Consider the following 18,526-nt stretch of genomic DNA (forward strand, 5'->3'; position numbering starts at 1 on the left):
TTTTTCCATTGTCCAATTACCAGGCCCTATGCTCCTGGCACCAATATAGTATGAGTGTGTGTGTAACGGAGAAAATCACTTTTATTTCAGGTACTGAGGACATTATTCATTTATTTCCTTATTTACTTAAAAGATTCTGCAGGAATGAGATTTTGGAGATCACATTGTGTAAGCAGTAAGTTCACATTTTGTTTTTACTGGATACATTTCTGGGAAGAATTTTCCTGTAAAGAAATGAGGAATGAAAAATGAAAATGAAGAAATTTTCATTTCTCATACTTGGCTGAATTTTTACATACATTACTAGGAGACCAAAGTCCTCTTGTGATGTCATTGCTACTCAGATTAGGAACCACTGTGAGGATATAGATTACCTGCCTAGGCCTTCTAAAGCAGCTTTGGAAGCTGCAGTCTTGAAAACAATGCAGGCCGGGCGCGGTGGCTCAAGCCTGTAATCCCAGCACTTTGGGAGGCCGAGGCGGGCGGATCACAAGGTCAGGAGATCGAGACCATCCTGGCTAACACAGTGAAACCCCGTCTCTACTAAAAAGTACAAAAAAACTAGCCGGGCGAGGTGGCGGGCGCCTGTAGTCCCAGCTACTCGGGAGGCTGAGGCAGGAGAATGGCGTGAACCCGGGAGGCGGAGCTTGCAGTGAGCTGAGATCCGGCCACTGCACTCCAGCTTGGGCGACAGAGCGAGACTCCGTCTCAAAAAAAAAAAAAAAAAGAAAACAATGCAGCCTGAAAGAGTAGCTAAAGAAATATTTACTTGAGATGGCAGGTGTTTACTCAGAAACTCCCAAAGATGAATTAACTGGTTCAGAAGCCTCCCCTAGGTCTCCATTGTGTGAAAACACATTCCCTGGGGACTTAGACTTAAGGTCAATGATTGAAGAAACTGCTTTTTGGGTTTTGTCACAAGGATCCTTGACAAAAAGGCCACCTTACACAGTTTGTGTCTCTAAGCCAGATAAAGATAATGATTTTCTTTCCCTGATGTTTCCCAAAAAACTTTGGAAAATAATTGAAAGTGACCAATTCAAGTCTATATGATAGGACGAGAATGGAACTTGCATGTGATTAATGAACTCTTCAAGAAAGAAATTTTGGAAAGACGGGCTCCTTACAGAATATTGGAAACTGACAGTATGAAAAGTTTAGTTCAACAGCTCAATCTCTATGTATTTAGTAAAATTCGACAGAATTTTCTTTTTTTTTTTGAGACGGAGTCTCGCTCTGTCGCCCAGGCTGGAGTGCAGTGGTGCGATCTCGGCTCACGGCAAGCTCCGCCTCCCGAGTTCCCGCCATTCTCCCGCCTCAGCCTCCGAGCAGCTGGGACGACAGGCACCCGCCACCGCGCCCGGCTAGTTTTTTGTATTTTTAGTAGAGACGGGGTTTCACCGTGTTAGCCAGGAGGGTCTCGATCTCCTGACTTCATGATCCGCCCGCCTCGGCCTCCCAAACTGCTGGGATTACAGACTTGAGCCACCGCGCCCGGCCCAATCGACAGAATTTTCAAACTTCTGCTTCTTTGGCCAACTTTCTGGCAGAAGAAAAACAAGTCTCTGTTTCAAGCAAGGTATTCAAAATATTTTCAGTTACTACTTTATGTAGAGTATATATATGATTTTATTTTATACATCAGTAAACACACTAATATATGCAGTTAAGACCAGATTTCAAAAATTATGTGAAATATTAAGGTTAAAATTATTTAATTTTTTGAAATCATTGAGGGCAGCTTAAGCATTAAACTTTCAGCGTCTTAAAAAACTTTGCCAGCCAGGCGCGGTGGCTCAAGCCTGTAATCCCAGCACTTTGGGAGGCCAAGACGGGCGGATCACGAGGTCAGGAGATCGAGACCATCCTGGCTAACCCGGTGAAACCCCGTCTCTACTAAAAAATACAAAAATCTAGCCCGGCGAGGTGGCGGGCGCCTGTAGTCCCAGCTACTCGGGAGGCTGAGGCAGGAGACTGGCCTAAACCCAGGAAGTGGAGCTTGCAGTGAGCTGAGATCCCGCCACTGCAGTCCGGCCTGGGAGACAGAGCGAGACTCCGTCTCAAAAAATAATAATAATAATAAATAAATTTCAAAAAATAAAAATAAATAAATAAATAAATAAAAAACTTTGCCAACAACTTTGAATCTTATCAGTGAACTCCAAATAAAGATACCAAAGCCATTAGTGAAATGTCACTGTCAATGTATAATATGTTTTCACTTGAGGGCTTTACTAATTGAATGCTTTTTTCTGAAAAAGTGCATTCTTAAAAATAGTCAAGAATGTGCATTTATTAGTTGATAACATTAACTTTGTGTGGTACAACAGAAATCTGAGACTTTACACGTCAGATTTGTGATAGTCACTTGTCTCTTGGTTAAAAATGACACTAAATAAACTTCTCCTTTGGTTTTAGTTACAGTTCTCGTAATCCAAATTTCAAACGTGACTGTCCCCAACTTTCAGTAAGAATGAAAAGTTGGGATTAAAAATCCTTCTCCTTTATCTACTTTATTTGCTGAAGATTTCAACAAGAAGCACTTCAGAGCAGGGGGTAACATGGGTAATCGTAATTCTGGCTTAGCTGCTAAAACTAGTGAAGAAAGTTTATTTCCAACCTCTACAAACTTAAATATGCCTCTATCAAGGAAATATTGTATCAGCTAGTTCAACTGACCCAATCAGAAGCGGTTTTCCTCCTCCATCTTCAACTTCAGTTGGACTGTCAGACAAAATTGCCACAGATCAACATTTAAATTAATTGACCAACATTCATTTGCACTCTCATAGCACCTACATGCAAACAAATGGACATATGTGAATTTTGTTATCACCACAACTTCTCAATACCACATCACACCTCCCTTACAGAATAGTTTTTGGGGCTGACAGTGGAACCATCTACTTTTCCAACCAGATATTTTGAAGTATCAGTCAGTGAGGCTCCTTATCCTAACCTGCTACCAGCAGGCAACCAGTGGTTCCAAATGCCTATGACATTTGATACATTGGCTGCCTGTCTTTCCAGGCCATCTCATCAATCATCTTCACTGGACAAACATCACCCTAATTACAACTGATCTTCCACCAAAAAGGTAACAGATTAGGCAGGACAACAGGGATTGAAATTTGCACTGATAAAAAATTTTAAAATTCCTATAATTCTCTTATTAAACAATACAATTACATGTTTACATTTATGGTTGCTTTTCCCTTATTTCTAAAAACTAGGTGAAGAGGAAAATGGTGCTTTATTTCAGTGGTGGGCTATTGTACAATTTTTAAAACATATATGGCCTTTTTGATCATTTGACAGGAAATTTGACATGTCTTTTTGTAAGTTTATTTAGTTCTCTAAAGAGAAAAAAAAATAAAGTGCTTTAGTCCATTTGCTGCTGCAACAACAGAATACCATTGACTGGGTAATTTGTAAAAAGACTCATTTTGCTCATGTTTCTGGAGACTGGGGAAGTCCAAGGGGCTGCATCTGTTGAGGCCTTCTTTCTATGTTACAACATGGCAGGAGGGCATCATATGGTGAAGGACATGTGAAAATAGAAAATAAAGGCCAAACTCATCCTTTGATCCAAAGCCCACTCGCACAATAACTAACTTATTCTCAACATAATGCCATCAATCCAGTCATGATAGGTTGCACCCTCACAGCTAGTCATTTCTTAAAGGTCCCATCTCCCAACACTATTACAATGGCCACAGAATTTCAGTGTGAGATTTGGAGGGGACATTCAAAACCATGGCATTGGGCAAGGGCAAAAAAAGGATGTGGAGTTAGGAAAAGGTAATAAGCAACTTCTCAAAATCTGGACTGAATCATATGAGGGTCTAAATTAGGATGGCACAAAGGAGGGAATAGATGCACACACATACCTACACATACATGCACATACAAAAACTCCAGAGAAAGGTTAATACACACTATCTACTTCGGTATTTTCTGTTACATTTCCCTAGTTATTTTAAACTTGAATTTTAGATGGCAAAGATCATCTTCATTACAGTTCATACCTAGCCAGCTCAGTAAATGTGATCACCATTATTTGTGTCATCACTTGAGTAACAAACTTCACATATTATACTCATGGACTGCATCAGTGTCAGGACATGCTGGAATTTCACAGCTGGCATCAGCAATGGCCATTTTTGACCTTCTGTCAAAGCATTCCAGCACATTTGTGCCTTTAATTACCTCCCACAAGAGGCCACCTTTCACATTTTCCAATGCACACTTTATTTTCTTTTTATTTTTTATTTTTTGAGATAGTCTCACAGTGTCATCAGGCCAGAGTGCACTGGAGTGATCTCAGCTCACTGCATCCTCCACCTCTGGGTTCAAGTGATTCTCACGCCTCAGCCTCCCAAGTAGCTAGGGTTACAGAGGTGCAGCACCATGCTGGGCTAATTTTTGTATTTTTATTAAAGATGGGGTTTTGCCATGTTGGCCAGGCTCTCCTGACCTTAGGTGATCCACTCGCCTTTGCCTCCCAATGTGCTGGGATAACAGCCATGAATCACCACACCTAGCCTCTAAAGCATACTTTCATCACATTGGTTTCATGCTCCATCCAAATACTCAATTTCTTAGGTTAGCCTTCTAGATTCTAAGCCCAGGTCTTCACGATGGCTAAATAAATCACTTCAAGATCTGACATTTGTCTGCCTTTCAGTTTCATGTCTTTCTGTTTTTCTGGAGCAAGATTCAAACAAATCACTTTCAGCCATGCCCTTTCCCATATTGTACCTTTTGCCCCATTTCTTTCCTGGGGATAAAAGGCCCTCTCCCTCTTTGCCTACTTAAGACTCCTCTAGCACAGGTATCACTCCTTCCAGGAGATGTTTCTTATCTATCACATTAATTTTCTTACCTGTCTTGGACACCCAGCAGAGACCTAACAGTGTCTGATATATGTATATATGTTTATATATATATGTGTGTGTGAATCAGTAAATATTGACTATGGACTGAAACCCATTAAAATCTACTTTCATTGTCAAAAACAAACATTCATGGTGTTCAGGCATTACTTTTCCTCATTGCTCTTCTCTACAACCTTTAAGGGGTAGGCCAAAGCAGTTTTCACTAGAGTTGAAACAATTTTGACTTACTGAAACTACTGTCACTGGCTATCAATTCCACTATCATGCTTTCTTTTTAGCTTCCAATTATCTGACCACTATGCAAATCTACATACTTTCAGCAACACCACCATAAGGCTTCTTTCCTTTTATCTCACTGAAATGTGCTGATTTTGCCCTGCCTCTTCTAAAATTTCTTTTCTATCTTCTGCTTTAACTGCCAAGTCCTTGCCTGAAAGAACTAGCTGCATACTTGCCACGTCTTCCTTTATTTGCAGCAGGGATTCCCAGTTGTTGTGATGAAATGGATTACACTGGGGATCCCAGCTATGCAACAGTTCAGAAGCAGAATTCAGAGTGGATTTTGTATACTATAAATCTGCTGGTGTCACAAGCTAAACCCTGACAAGATTCATCACTCAGTTTTCTGGGAAAGCTGAAGTTGAGATGGTGTATGGATTTGTACAGTCAGATTTCTCAGGCTGGAAACTTACTGCTGCCATTTGACCATATATATATATATTTTTTCAAATTGTGCCTAAGTAGGAAAAGCTTGGAATGAATAATCCATGATCTATACAGGGAATCCTGATTCCTTATGCTGGCATACCAGGACACAAAACAATGGTCATTTCACCTATGTCCACATGCCATTAAAACATAATACCACTTTTTAGTTTTCTTTTTTGTTATCTTTTTTTTTTTGAGATGTGTAGCAGGACACGCAGCAGACAAAACTCCTCAGACATCAAGTTAAAGAAGGAAGGGATTTATTCGGACAGGGACATCAGCAAGACTTCCATCTCAAGAGCTGAGCTCCCCTAGTGGGCAATTCCTGTCCCTTTTAAGGGCTCACAACTCTTAAGAGGGTGTGTGTGAGAGGGTCGTGATTAACTGAGCAAGCAGAGCGTACGTGAATGGGGGCTGCATGCACCGGTAATTAGATCAGAACAAAACAAGATAGGGATTTTCACAGTGCATTTCTATATGATGTCTATAATCTATAGGTAACATAACCAATTAGGTCAGGGGTCGATCTTTAACTACCAGGCCCAGGGTGCGGCGCTGGGCTGTCTGCTTGTGGATTTCATTTCTGCCTTTTAGTTTTTACTTCTTCTTTCTTTGGAGGCAGAAATTGGGCATAAGATGATATAAAGGGTGGTCTCCTCTCTTATTCCCCCATTTTGAGACTGTCACTCATTAGTGGGAGTTCTCACATCCTCACTACCCATGGCTTCTTGCAAGAGAGATAATAGTGATTCATATAGTACACTTGTGCTGAAGCATTTTGGTGAACTTAGGTAGCAATGAAGCTTTTAATCATCTGAAGAAGTACAGGTAGCAAACAAGGGAGTAATGGGCAGGTTCTTATTACTATTATAACTCTTATTATAGGAGTTTTAAATTCTCCTAATGCTAGGAACCATTTTCCAAACATGGCCTCAGGATCAAATCCATGCCACACTTGCACGGGCACATGTGCCAGTTTTGTCATATCTCTGTCTTCAACTACTTGCCCTTGATTATCTATGTGTAGGCAGCTATTAGTAAGGTTACATTTCCTATAGACCTCTTCTAGCAAGTAGTGGAGAGCTAATCTATTTTGATAGATAGTATTTCTCATCTGACTTTCTTGCTGGGCCAGAATAGTCAAGGCTCTGCTGGTTTTATTAGTGATTTTTTTTTTTTTTTTTTTTTTTTGAGACGGAGTCTTGCTCTGTGCCCCAGGCTGCAGTGCAGTGGCGCGATCTCGGCTCACTGCAAGCTCTGCCCCCGGGGTTCACGTCACGTGCTGGGATTACAGGCTTAAGCCCCCACGCCCAGCCCATTAGTGATTATTTGTAAGACAGCTTGTAACCATGTGATTCGGTTGATCATGTAAATGGCGGTCCAGTATCCCCACGAGCCATCTTGTGCCTAAGCAGCAGGCCTATAATATTGTATGATTCTCTCAGGGGAGCATTTATCATTTTTTCAATTTCTTATAGCTACACTTCTCTTTTTGCGGGAAGCATAGACAGGGAAGCCCAGGAGTTCGCCTGCTTTTGTGGGCAGTAGGAAGAAAGATGGTTTAACAGTGCCAATAATACAACCACCTGCCCACTGGTCAGGTAATTTGGCATAAGCTCTATGCCTACATATCCAGTATAATCTAGTGAGGGATGTCCAGTCCCCATGGAACTCCAGGTGGGTCCACATTCGAAGTGGGACAACTTTGGAAATTTAGTAAATGGATTCCTCTCTGTGTGATTTGAACTCCACCAAGTGACTGTTCTTGTGGTACCATTATACAGTTTCTGTCTCAGACAACTAAGTCGTCCTATGGAGAGAGTGAATTATTTTCCTTCTCTAGCTATGCAATATTGTCCAATAATTGAGGATTTTAGGACCCAGAAATTATCAGGGTGATCCTTCTGAGCCAGGAATTCATCAGGAACTGGGTCCATAGGTACTAATTCTTGGCCTTCCCATGGCTGTTGATCTCCCATTACAGTTCCTCCACATACATAACAGGAAGTGACATTGGGAGACTGGGCTACATGCTCGATTAATTGCAAAAACAAATTTCTTGTTTTTCCTGGAATTTCTGGTACTGGCACTTTTAGTTTATCATAGAAGGTTTGAAATACTGGCTCAGGAGAGCATTTATAAACTTTTTCTCAAACCACGATATTTACTTGAAGATCCAGTTTACCTCCATCAATTTTTAGGGTTACACGTTCCCCTTTTTTTCCAGTGAGGATCAAGGGGATTGGTTATTACTAGCTCTAAGAGGTTACACTGTCCCTTAGTACAAGAAGGGCCATTTTTTCCTTTCTGAAGGTACACTGGATTCTTTCCTTTTTTTTTTTTTTTTTTTTTTTTTTTGAGGCGGAGTCTCGCTCTGTCGCGCAGACTGGAGTGCAGTGGCGCAATCTCGGCTCACTGCAAGCTCCGCCTCCCGGGTTCACGCCATTCTCCTGCCTCAGCCTCCCGAGTAGCTGGGACTACAGGCGCCCGCCACCTCGCCCGGCTAGTTTTTTGTGTTTTTAGTAGAGACGGGGTTTCACCATGCTAGCCAGGATGGTCTTGATCTCCTGACCTCATGATCCGCCCGTCTCGGCCTCCCAAAGTGCTGGGATTACAGGCTTGAGCCACCGCGCCCGGCCTCCTTTTTTTTTTTTTTTTTAAATCCAAGTGGCCTAAATGACACAAGACCAGTATTTACATTATTTCCACACAGTCCTAATTTATGACAGATGTACTTATTTTCTGCCATATAGCCTCTTTTTTTTTTTTTTTTTTGAGATGGAGTCTCGCTCTATCGCCCAGGCTGGAGTGCAATGGCCGGATCTCAGCTCACTGCAAGCTCCGCCTCCCGGGTTTACGCCATTCTCCTTCCTCAGCCTCCTGAGTAGCTGGGACTACAGGCACCTGCCACCTCGCCTGGCTAGTTTTTTGTATTTTTTTTAGTAGAGACAGGGTTTCACGGTGTTAGCCAGGATGGTCTCGATCTCCTGACCTCGTGATCTGCCCATCTTGGCCTCCCAAAGTGCTGGGATTACAGGCTTGCCTCTTTTCTAATTAAGAGAACTACACCTTATTCCTAACTTATTACTATTAATGACAGCACAGGCATCAAATTTTAAGGTGACTTGTTTGGGCACCCCTTTTTCTCCTGTTTTGGCTAACACTTTACTCGTATCGTTTATGAGTCCCCACCAGTTTCAGTCCTTAATCTTATTTTAAAAATTGTGGTCATGGGAGGCTCAGATGGGTCATAACACACATCAGGTTGGTCATTTCCTGGGCTACATACCTTGTATAGAATAACATTATACAAAAAGTTCTTTTTAGAGTTCCAGTACATTTATAATAACCATTAAATCATAGGACTTCGCAACCTTTTGTCCTACCTCAGTGACTTGATGTATACACTGGGAACAGCCCTCAGTCTGAGGAAGGTCAGTTGAAGTCCTTACTGCACAAGTCCAAATTTTAAGGAAAATGAGTCCCACGATGAGTTTTCTCATGCTTCGGCTGTGCATGGACCAGTCAGCTTCTGGGTGTGACTGGAGCAGGGCTTGTCGTCTTCTTCAGAGTCATTTTGCAAGGATTGGTGAAGCTGCTCCCATCCACATACTGCTCACAGCCCACTGATGTTTAAGGATGTATCAGAGGTTGGGCCTGCTAGAATAAACTGAGTCCAACACCTCTACATAGTTATGTTCAATTGGGCTCTCTGATACCAGGAGCAAGGTTGTGCGGTTTAGGATGTTGCAAACTTTAGTGGTTATGTGGGGATTTTCACATAGCAAGCTTTGGTACTCGGTTAATCTAGCATTTGTTAACCAATGATGTCCTTTGGTATTTATTAAAGTTTCCACAGCATAGGGGGCCTTTATAATCAGGTTTTGCCTAGGGTTAGTTTATCTGCTTCTTGTGCTAACAGGGCCGTTGCTGCCAGGGCCCTTAGACTTAGGGGCCAGTCTTTGGAAACCCTGTCTAGTTGTTTTGAGAGATAGGCCACAGGCCTTGGCCAGGACCCCACAGTCTGGGTTAAAACTCCAACTGCCATTTTTTTCTCTTTCTGACACATAGAGCATAAAGAGTTTTGTCAGGTCATGTAGCCTCAGGGCTGGGGCCAACATGAGTTTTTCTTTTAACTCATGAAAATCTCGTTGCTATTGGTTGTAATAGATGTAGTTTATTTAGTCTACATTTTTATTAACTGTCACCCACCAAAATATTGACTTAAATCCTGCAGCTATTTGATTTCCAGCTTTAAATTGATCTGGTATTCCTTGTGAGACTCCAATTGCATCTAAATAGACATGAGAGTCGAAAGACCCATAAGGGGCTTCCCTCGCTTTATGATGTCTTATTTTTTTCCTTTTGGTTGATGAAATGCTAGGGTGAAAGGGATAGCCTATTGGACTAAAGTACAAGTGCCATGCCAGTTATTCAGCAGAGTGCCCAGTAAAGGTCCACCACAAAACCACTACACATCTGCTCAGGGATGAACAAGGGCTAATTGATAAGCTCTTGAAAATTCTTAAGCTCACTGAATCCTTTCAGGTCTCCAAGGAATGCTGTTTCCTCCCTGTCATGAGAAACATGAAGTGAACTTAGTGTTGGGAGACAGAACCTGGATGGCCCTTGGGGGCTGAACCACAGGGTGCCCGACTTTGGGATATAGCAGAGCGAGAGCTTGGCATGACTTATTACTCCAGGCTATAGAATCCTGGAAAAGAGCTACCATGCAGCCTACACCTGGTCGACTGGAGGACCACCCTAGTGGAAGAGGGACAATCTAGGCCTCTGGTCTGCCATGTGCACAAGCATAACAATTGCTTTTTTTTTAAACATGCAGATGGAATATTTCATCCATTTTAACCAGGTATTTGCATCTTGGTATCCGGTCTTAATTGCTAAGCTTTGTTTTAAGTCTTTAATTTCTATGATCCTCTAGTAAAATGAATGTATGGTTTTAGGAAATTACAAAAACCAGTTGGGGCAGTCCATCCTTTCTCTGTAGTGGTCCACAGAATGTTGGACCAACTATGGCAATGAAAGCTGTACATCGGGGGGCAACACTCCTGGTTGTTACTGGGGTCTTTCTCGAAATCTCCCCAGATTAAATGATTCTAGTTTGCTAATGCCCAGTCTGAGGAGAGTCAAAAGTCCCTGAGGAGGGACAAAAGTACTTTTCTGAAGTAGAAAGCTGTCTTTGACTTGGCAAGTCCCCGCAGGGTATAACAAGGCAAGCATTAAATGCAATAGTTTGAGGCGAAATTGACTTGGTTATATTAATAACTAGATGGTCAGCAACAGAATGAGGAAAGAAGAAAGAGTAATAGAATAGATTAAAAGAGTTAAATTTTTCTTAGCCTTAGTTTGGTAGGGTTTTCCCCTGGGACTATGGCCCATGACTCTGGAGGGGTGGCGCTTTCTTGACTAGGGCATGATGAGTCCATCCCTTTTTTTGCTGTGTGAACAGCAGTCTTGGTGGTTAGTAATACAAGGTAGGGTCCTTCCCAGGCTGGCTCAAGTTTTTCTTCTTTCCACCTTTCGATGAGAACGCGATCTTCAGGCTGGTGCTGCTTTACTGGAAATTCTAGGGGTGGTACATGTGCTAAAAGACTTTTAGGTGTTGTTTTCTCTTTTTTTTTTTTTTTTTTTGCGAGAAAGGAAAGTGGAAGATTAACCAAGTATATAATTTTTAAGAAACTGACCTTTTGTTTTACATGTGGGGACCTTGGCAGTGGACTTTATAGTCCTTAGTGCCTTTTTACTGAGAAATTTCCTTTAGCACCTATTTGTATTAGTTTTTAAACCAAAGAAAGCCAAATACCATTTTAGATTTAACAAAGCTTCTCATATGATTTTTATACCAGATAAGCTAAATGTTATCTTTATATTAGTGTTATTAATGTTAAACCTAATTTTAATAAAACCATGTAGACATATTTATTTAATTTTTAATGTTTGACCATAAGGTAAGATTTTATAGACTCTTTTTAACCTTTTACAATTTTTGCTAAAGAGCAGGTTGGTGCTTTAAGAAAAACCTGTTATGCTTTTACTTTAATGTCCAGTTCACAGAAAAACTGGATGATACTTCTTTAACTTTAGCTAATATGTTTACACACAGAATGTTCTTTACAAATTAACGTTTTTAAAAATTGCTGAAACCTTCAAAACAATGATTTTTTAACTTTTAATGTAGGTAAAAATGTACAGTCTTATGCCTCCTTATATTCCTTTTACCAAAAGTATATTTTGCTTTTCTTATACAACTTGCATATAAACTGTGTTTTTAATAGTTTTACATTCAAGAGGCCTAGTTACTTTTAAATTATACAACATTTTTTGCATAAATTCTTTTTTTAACACACTTTTTTTTATAATCTCTATTATTTTTCTTCCGCGACTTTTACAGGCAATTTTCTGACATGCCTTAACTTTCTGACTTATTACAAACATTTCTTTCTTTAAACAACCAGTTAATTTATTTCAGGACAAGAATTTACCATATAATACTCTTGATAAAAATTATGCCCCCTGTTTTTTTTTTGTTGTTATTTTTTTTTGAAGATGATAACCATTCTTTTCCAAAGCGAACCTTTCTTTATGTCTGTGGACTAGACTGTCTAAGGCCACAAGAATAGAAATTACTATAATACATGTTACAGTTTTAACTTTTAGTAAACTTTACTTTTGTTGAAAACCTTGTAAGTTTGGGTTTTTAATTATCCTTTGCTATTAGTAAGACCTTGTTTTGTACAAATTAGAATTGGTATGATGGCTTTTAAAGGAATAGGGTACACTTTTTTTTTTTTTTTTTTTGAGATGGAGTCTCGCTCTGTCACCCGGACTAGAGTGCAGTGGCCGGATCTCAGCTCACTGCAAGCTCTGCCTCCCGGGTTTACACCATTCTCCTGCCTCAGCCTCCTGAGTAGCTGGGACTACAGGCGCCAGCCACCTCGCCCGGCTAGCTTTTTGTATTTTTAAGTAGAGACGGGGTTTCACCGTGTTAGCCAGGATGGTCTCGAACTCCTGACCTCGTGATCCGCCCGTCTCGGCCTCCCAAAGTGCTGGGATTACAGGCTTGAGCCACCGCGCCCGGCCACTTTTTTTTCTTAACTACTTGTATATTTCTTTCTTTCTTTCTCTGACTTTGTCACTCTCTGACTTTCCTTTTGCCTCGGTCTCTTCCTTTCTCTCTCTGCCTCTATCTCTCTCTCTCTCTCCTTGACTCCCTCTTTGTCTCTTATCCTGTCTCTTTCCTTTTCTGTCTGCTGGTCTTTCCTTGCCTCTGTCAGCCGCTTATGCTGCTGTTCTCTCAACCACTGTGTGTTGGTGGCAGGGGGTCTAAAACCAGCTGTAACCAAGTGTCTGTATATAGGAACTGGCCGGGTTTCCTGGCTTACATGTTACCTTGTGCTATACCTTTGAAACAAGAGACCTATCCAGGCTTCCTTCTAATGGCCAACCTACCTCTAATGCTGGCCAGTCTATCTTACACAAAGTTTTAAGTTTTCCTGGCGCCATAGTACTCCATAGTCTCCCTTAAATCCTTTTTTTTTTTTAACATTTTCAACACAGTTCCTAGGGGGTGGGCTTACTTTGTGCCTCACCCATCTTTCCTCTAGACAAAACACCACGCTCACACCAGACGCACACCACAAAAAGAACGGGTAGAAAGGGCACACACACACTTTTGTAGTTTATACCAAACCAAAATCAAAACCAAAATCAGAGTGTCCAGAAATCCAAGCCAGGTCAAAACCAAAACCAAAATATCAAGCAATCCAAGTCAAGTCAAAAACAAAAACCAAAGTGCCGGTACAGGCACACCATGAGTGATCAGGCCACACTTCCACTCAAATGGAGTGGGCAAGTTCCCAGACCAATCCTGTCAAGGAATTCAAGTCAAAACCAAAACCAAAGTGCCGATAAAAGCACGCCGTGGGTGTTCAGGCCACACTTCCACTCAAACTGAGTGGGCAAGATCCCAAGACCAGTCCTGTCAAGCAATTCAAACCAAATCAAAACCAAAACCAAAGTGCCGATAAAGGCAGGCCATGGGTCATCAGGCCACGCTTCCACTCAAGTGGAATGGGCAAGTTTCAAAGACTAGTCTTACCAAGTTTTACATGTCCAGACTCCAAGTGTCCATTCCTTCCTGGTGTTCACCCACTGCATTGATCCTCCACGGCGGCCTGCCACACACTGCTCTGGCAAGGTTTCCCACCAGGGCAAATGCCTATCTGGGAGCACTCTCAGGATCCCTGTCGCTCAGGCTGGTCGGAGTCCCTAGCAGGGATGTTCCACAGGGCAGGCTTAAGCCGCCTAAGGAGCTGCCTTCACCATGCACCATTCACCTCGTTTCCCGGTCAGGGAACCAAGAAATGCAGCAGGACGAGCGTCAAGACAAAACTCCTCAGACACTGAGTTAAAGAAGGAAGGGGTTTATTCGGCCGGGGGCATTGGCAAGACTTCTGTCTCAAGAGCCGAGCTTTCTAAGTAAGCAATTCCTGCCCTTTTTAAGGGCTCACAGCTCTAAAGGGGGTGCATGTGAGAGGGACATGATTGATTGAGCAAGCAAGGGGATACATGACTGGGGGCTGCATGCACCGGTAATTAGACTGGAACAAAACAAGATAGGGATTTTCACAGTGCATTTCTATAGAATGTCTGTAATCTATAGATAACAGAACCAATTAGATCAGGGGTCGATCTTTAACCACCAGGCCCAGGGTGCAGCGCCAGTCTGTCTGCCTGTGGATATCATTTCTGCCTTTTAGTTTTTACTTCTTCTTTCTTTGGAGACAGAAATTGGGCATAAGACGATAAGAAGGGTGGTCTCCTCCCTTAATGGAGTCTTGCTCTGTTGCCCAGGCTAGAGTATAGTGGCACCATCTCTGCTTACTGAAACCTCTGCCTCTCAGGTTCAAGCGATTCTACTGCCTCAGCCTCCCAAATAGCTGAAACTACAGGTACGAGCCAAAAAGCCTGGCTAATTTTTGTATTTTTAGAGACAGGGTTTCACCATATTGGCCAGGCTTTTTGAACTCCTGACCTTAGGTGATCCACTCACATCAGCCTCCCAAAATGCTGGAATCACAGGCATGAGCCACTATGCCTGGCCCACTTTTTAGTTTTCAAACTGTATTTTCATAGGGTAGTGTGGTTAAACATGATTAAATGTTGAACACAATTTTTTTTTTTTTAACAAAAAAGTACAATGCCTAAAAGGATGAAAAGTGAACAGACTAACTTGGGTAAATACTAGGGGAACAAAGCAAAAAGAAAATTAAATTTTAGGAGCAGGAAAAAGTAATGACAGGATGGAAAAAGATGTGGAAGACAACATTGTAAGGTTAAGGCGAAAATAAGCAAGTGTCACACAAACAACAACAGCAACAACAAAACAAATGCAGGAAGGGGAAGACGGGGGAAGGAGCAAACAGTAAACAAACACAAAAATAAAGTGGTCAACATGATTAGAATATGTGTCCCCACCCTCTGCAAACTCTTTATGTTTGGAGCAATTTAACCTAGAAACTATCCTAGCTTCCTCTAAGAATCAAAGACACTGTACCTCCCTTTTTTTTTTTGAGATGGAGTCTTGCTCTATCATCCAGGCTGCAGTTCAGTGGTGCGATCCTGGCTCACTGCAACCTGGCTTACTGCAACCTCCACCTCCCAGGTTCAAGTGATTCTCCTGCCTCAGCTTCCCGAGTAGCTGGGATTACAGGTCTACACCACAATGGCCAGTTAATTTTTGTGTGTGTGTATTTTTAGTAGAGATGGATTTTCACCATGTTGACCAGGCTGGTCTCAAACTTTTGACCTTGAATGATCCACCTGCCTTGGCCTCCCAAACTGCTGGGATTACAGCCATGACCCACTGTGCCCAACTGACACTGTACCTTGTAAAGCAGTCTGTCTCTATTTAGGTTAAATTAGTTGAAAATGTTTTGATGCAAAAATTACTTTGAGTTTTCTGACCAAAAAGAGTACAAATGTTCTGCAAAAATGTAACTAGGCACAGATAAAAATCTTCTCCCAAGCCTGCCTTCTCTAGCCACAGGATTAGGAAAAAGACATCTTACTAAGACAAAAAGCTTTTATACAACAGTCACCTTACTTTAGCCAAACAACACAACACAACACAAAACTGTCAGGCCTCTAAGCCCAAGCTAAGCCATCGCATCCCGTGTCCCCTGTGACTTCACCTATACACCCAGATGGCCTGAAGTAACTGAAGAATCACAAAAGAAGTGCAAATGCCCTGCCTCGCCTTAACCGATGATATTCCACCACAAAAGAAGTGAAAATGGCCCGTCCTTGCCCTAAGCAATATTATCTTGTGAAACTCCTTTTCCTGGCTCATCCTGGCTCAAAAACTCCCCCACTAAGCACCTTGTGACCCCCACTCCTGCCTGGCCAGAGAACAACCCCCTTTGACTATAATTTTCCTTACCTACCCAAATTCTATAAAATGGCCCCACCCTTATCTCCCTTCGCTAACTGTTTTCGGGCTCAGCCTGCCTGCACCCAGGTGAAATAAACAGCCATGTTGCTCACACAAAGCCTGTTTGGTGGTATCTTCACATGGACACGCGTGACAAAAACAAGGCAAAACAAAAAAACCTACCCAGGTCAACAAAGTCCAAGTGTGAGCATCCATTGTATAGAGAGTAATGAAGCACTCCAATCCTCTGCTGGAGTGGAATCAGAGAAGGCACAGTAGACAGCTAGAGTTTTCATGTGTTAACAAGACACCCTTCCCTAGGAGGTGCAAGTAAGGCTTTGTATGACACTGGAAACTGCATATTTATTTATCAGTAATGAGGAGCCCTGCCTTGGGTGTCAAAGGAAACGAAGAAGGGAATTTGGAATTGTGTCCCTACTAGACAAGCACACCCTTTCCTCTGTTAGGGTGGTATTAGACAAAGCCAGATAAAAATGAACATCATAATAAGGTCCAGAGTCTCCTAACAGTCCCCTAAAATTCAAGTTTCATTTCAAATAAAAATCACTCATAAAAATCAGGCAATAGGAAGGCCTCCACCTCAAAGAAACAACATGATAAATGGCAATACAGAAATGTCAATGTTATCAGGAATATCTGAGAAAGATTCCTAAACTGCCATAATAAAAATAATTAAATGAAGAATTATGAACATGCTTAAAACTAATGAGTAAGTATAAAGCAGAAAAATTACGGGTTTCAACAAAGAAAAGGAAATTTTAAAACTAAAATCTGTAACAAAAATTATGTATCACAGTCTGAGATCATCCTAAATGTATGTAGAGAAAATATATAAGCAAGTATAAAAAGGGAAATGATAAAGGGACTAACAGGCTGGTCTCCTGGAAATATCTCTCGTCTTCTCTCTGTATCTAGTTACAGCAGTAAACTCCCTTCTTATGTAGTTTGTCTGCTTCTAGTTATTAGGCCATGAGAAAATGCAGCCAGACCTGGCTTGGTTCCAAGTACACTATGAACATACCAAAAATTAATACTAAATGTGAACACTAAATAGTTTAAATGCACCAACTAAAATATGGAGATTAGCAGTGTATTTAACAACCTGCCCCACATATTTACTTTTTTTTTTTTTTTGAGGCGGAGTCTCGCTCTGTCGCCCAGGCTGGAGTGCAGTGGCGCAATCTCGGCTCACTGCAAGCTCCGCCTCCCGGGTTCACGCCATTCTCCTGCCTCAGCCTCCCAAGTAGCTGGGACTACAGGCGCCCGCCACCTCGCCCGGCTAGTTTTTTTTTGTATTTTTAGTAGAGACGGGGTTTCACCCTGTTAGCCAGGATGGTCTCGATCGCCTGACCTCGTGATCCGCCCGTCTCGGCCTCCCAAAGTGCTGGGATTACAGGCTTGAGCCACCGCGCCCGGCTTTACTACAGAAATTCACTTTCATGTAAAAGTACAGACAGGCTGAAAAGTTCAAAAGTGAAAAGGAAAACAGGAGTGGATAGATATATTACCAGATAAAGTAAATGAGAGAAGATAAAATTACCAGCGATGTAAAGGCCATTATATAATGCTAAATGAACAATTAATCTAGAAGAGCAGTCTGAACTGTCCATGCACCAAGAAACAAAACTGAAAATATGTCAAGCAAAACCTAAAAATATGAAAGAAAAAGACAAATCTATTACAGTTCGAAAGGCCAACACCTTTATCAAGGATGGCTGGCTGACAGATGAAACCCGGTCTATACTAAAAACACAAAAAATGAGCGTAGGCAGTGGCGGGTGCCTGTAGTCCCACCAGCTACTCGGGAGGCTGAGGCAGAATGGCGTGAACCCGGAAGGCGTAGCTGGCAGTGAGCCGAGATCGCGTCATCGCACTGCAGCCTGGGCGACAGAGCCAGACTGTCTCAAAACAGAACAAAACAAGTTTAAGTTTCACTTAAGTGTATCTCCAGCACACAGGGAGAATGCCATGTGAAGACTACTAGTTATGCTGCACAAGCCAAGGAACTACCAGAACTAGGAGAGGCCTAGAGCAGATCCCTCCTATCCATTGAGGGAGCACGGTCCTGTCAAGACCTTGATATTGGACTTCTTGCATCTAGAAATAGGAAACAACTAATTTCTATATTTATTTTTGAGATGGAGTCTTGCTCCAATGCCCAGGCTACAGAGCAGTGGCATGATCTTGGCTCACTGCAACCTCTCCCTCGCGGGTTCAAGCGATTTTTCTGCCTTAGCCTCACGAGCAGCTGGGATTACAGGTGCTTGCCACCATGCCTGGCTAATTTTTTAGTTTTTAATAGCGATGGATTTTCATCATGTTGACCAGACTGGTCTTGAACTCCTGGCCTCATGATCCACCCACTTTTGCCTCCCAAAGTGCTAGGATGACAAGTGTTCACCGCACCGGGCCTTCATTTGTCTTACCCATTTTGTGGCTCAGCAAA

At 42.0% G+C, this 18,526-nt stretch overlaps 1 pseudogene; it reads left to right on the forward strand.

Annotated features, from left to right (window-relative positions):
* The first annotated feature begins 774 nt into the window (after positions 1-774).
* On the forward strand, positions 775-3,082 carry LOC117083568 (annotated as a pseudogene).
* Positions 3,083-18,526: the final 15,444 nt, after the last annotated feature.

The sequence above is a fragment of the Trachypithecus francoisi genome, unplaced genomic scaffold, assembly GCF_009764315.1.
Source record: "Trachypithecus francoisi isolate TF-2019V2 unplaced genomic scaffold, Tfra_2.0 Contig00031, whole genome shotgun sequence".
In the NCBI taxonomy this organism is placed as follows: Eukaryota; Metazoa; Chordata; class Mammalia; order Primates; family Cercopithecidae; genus Trachypithecus; species Trachypithecus francoisi.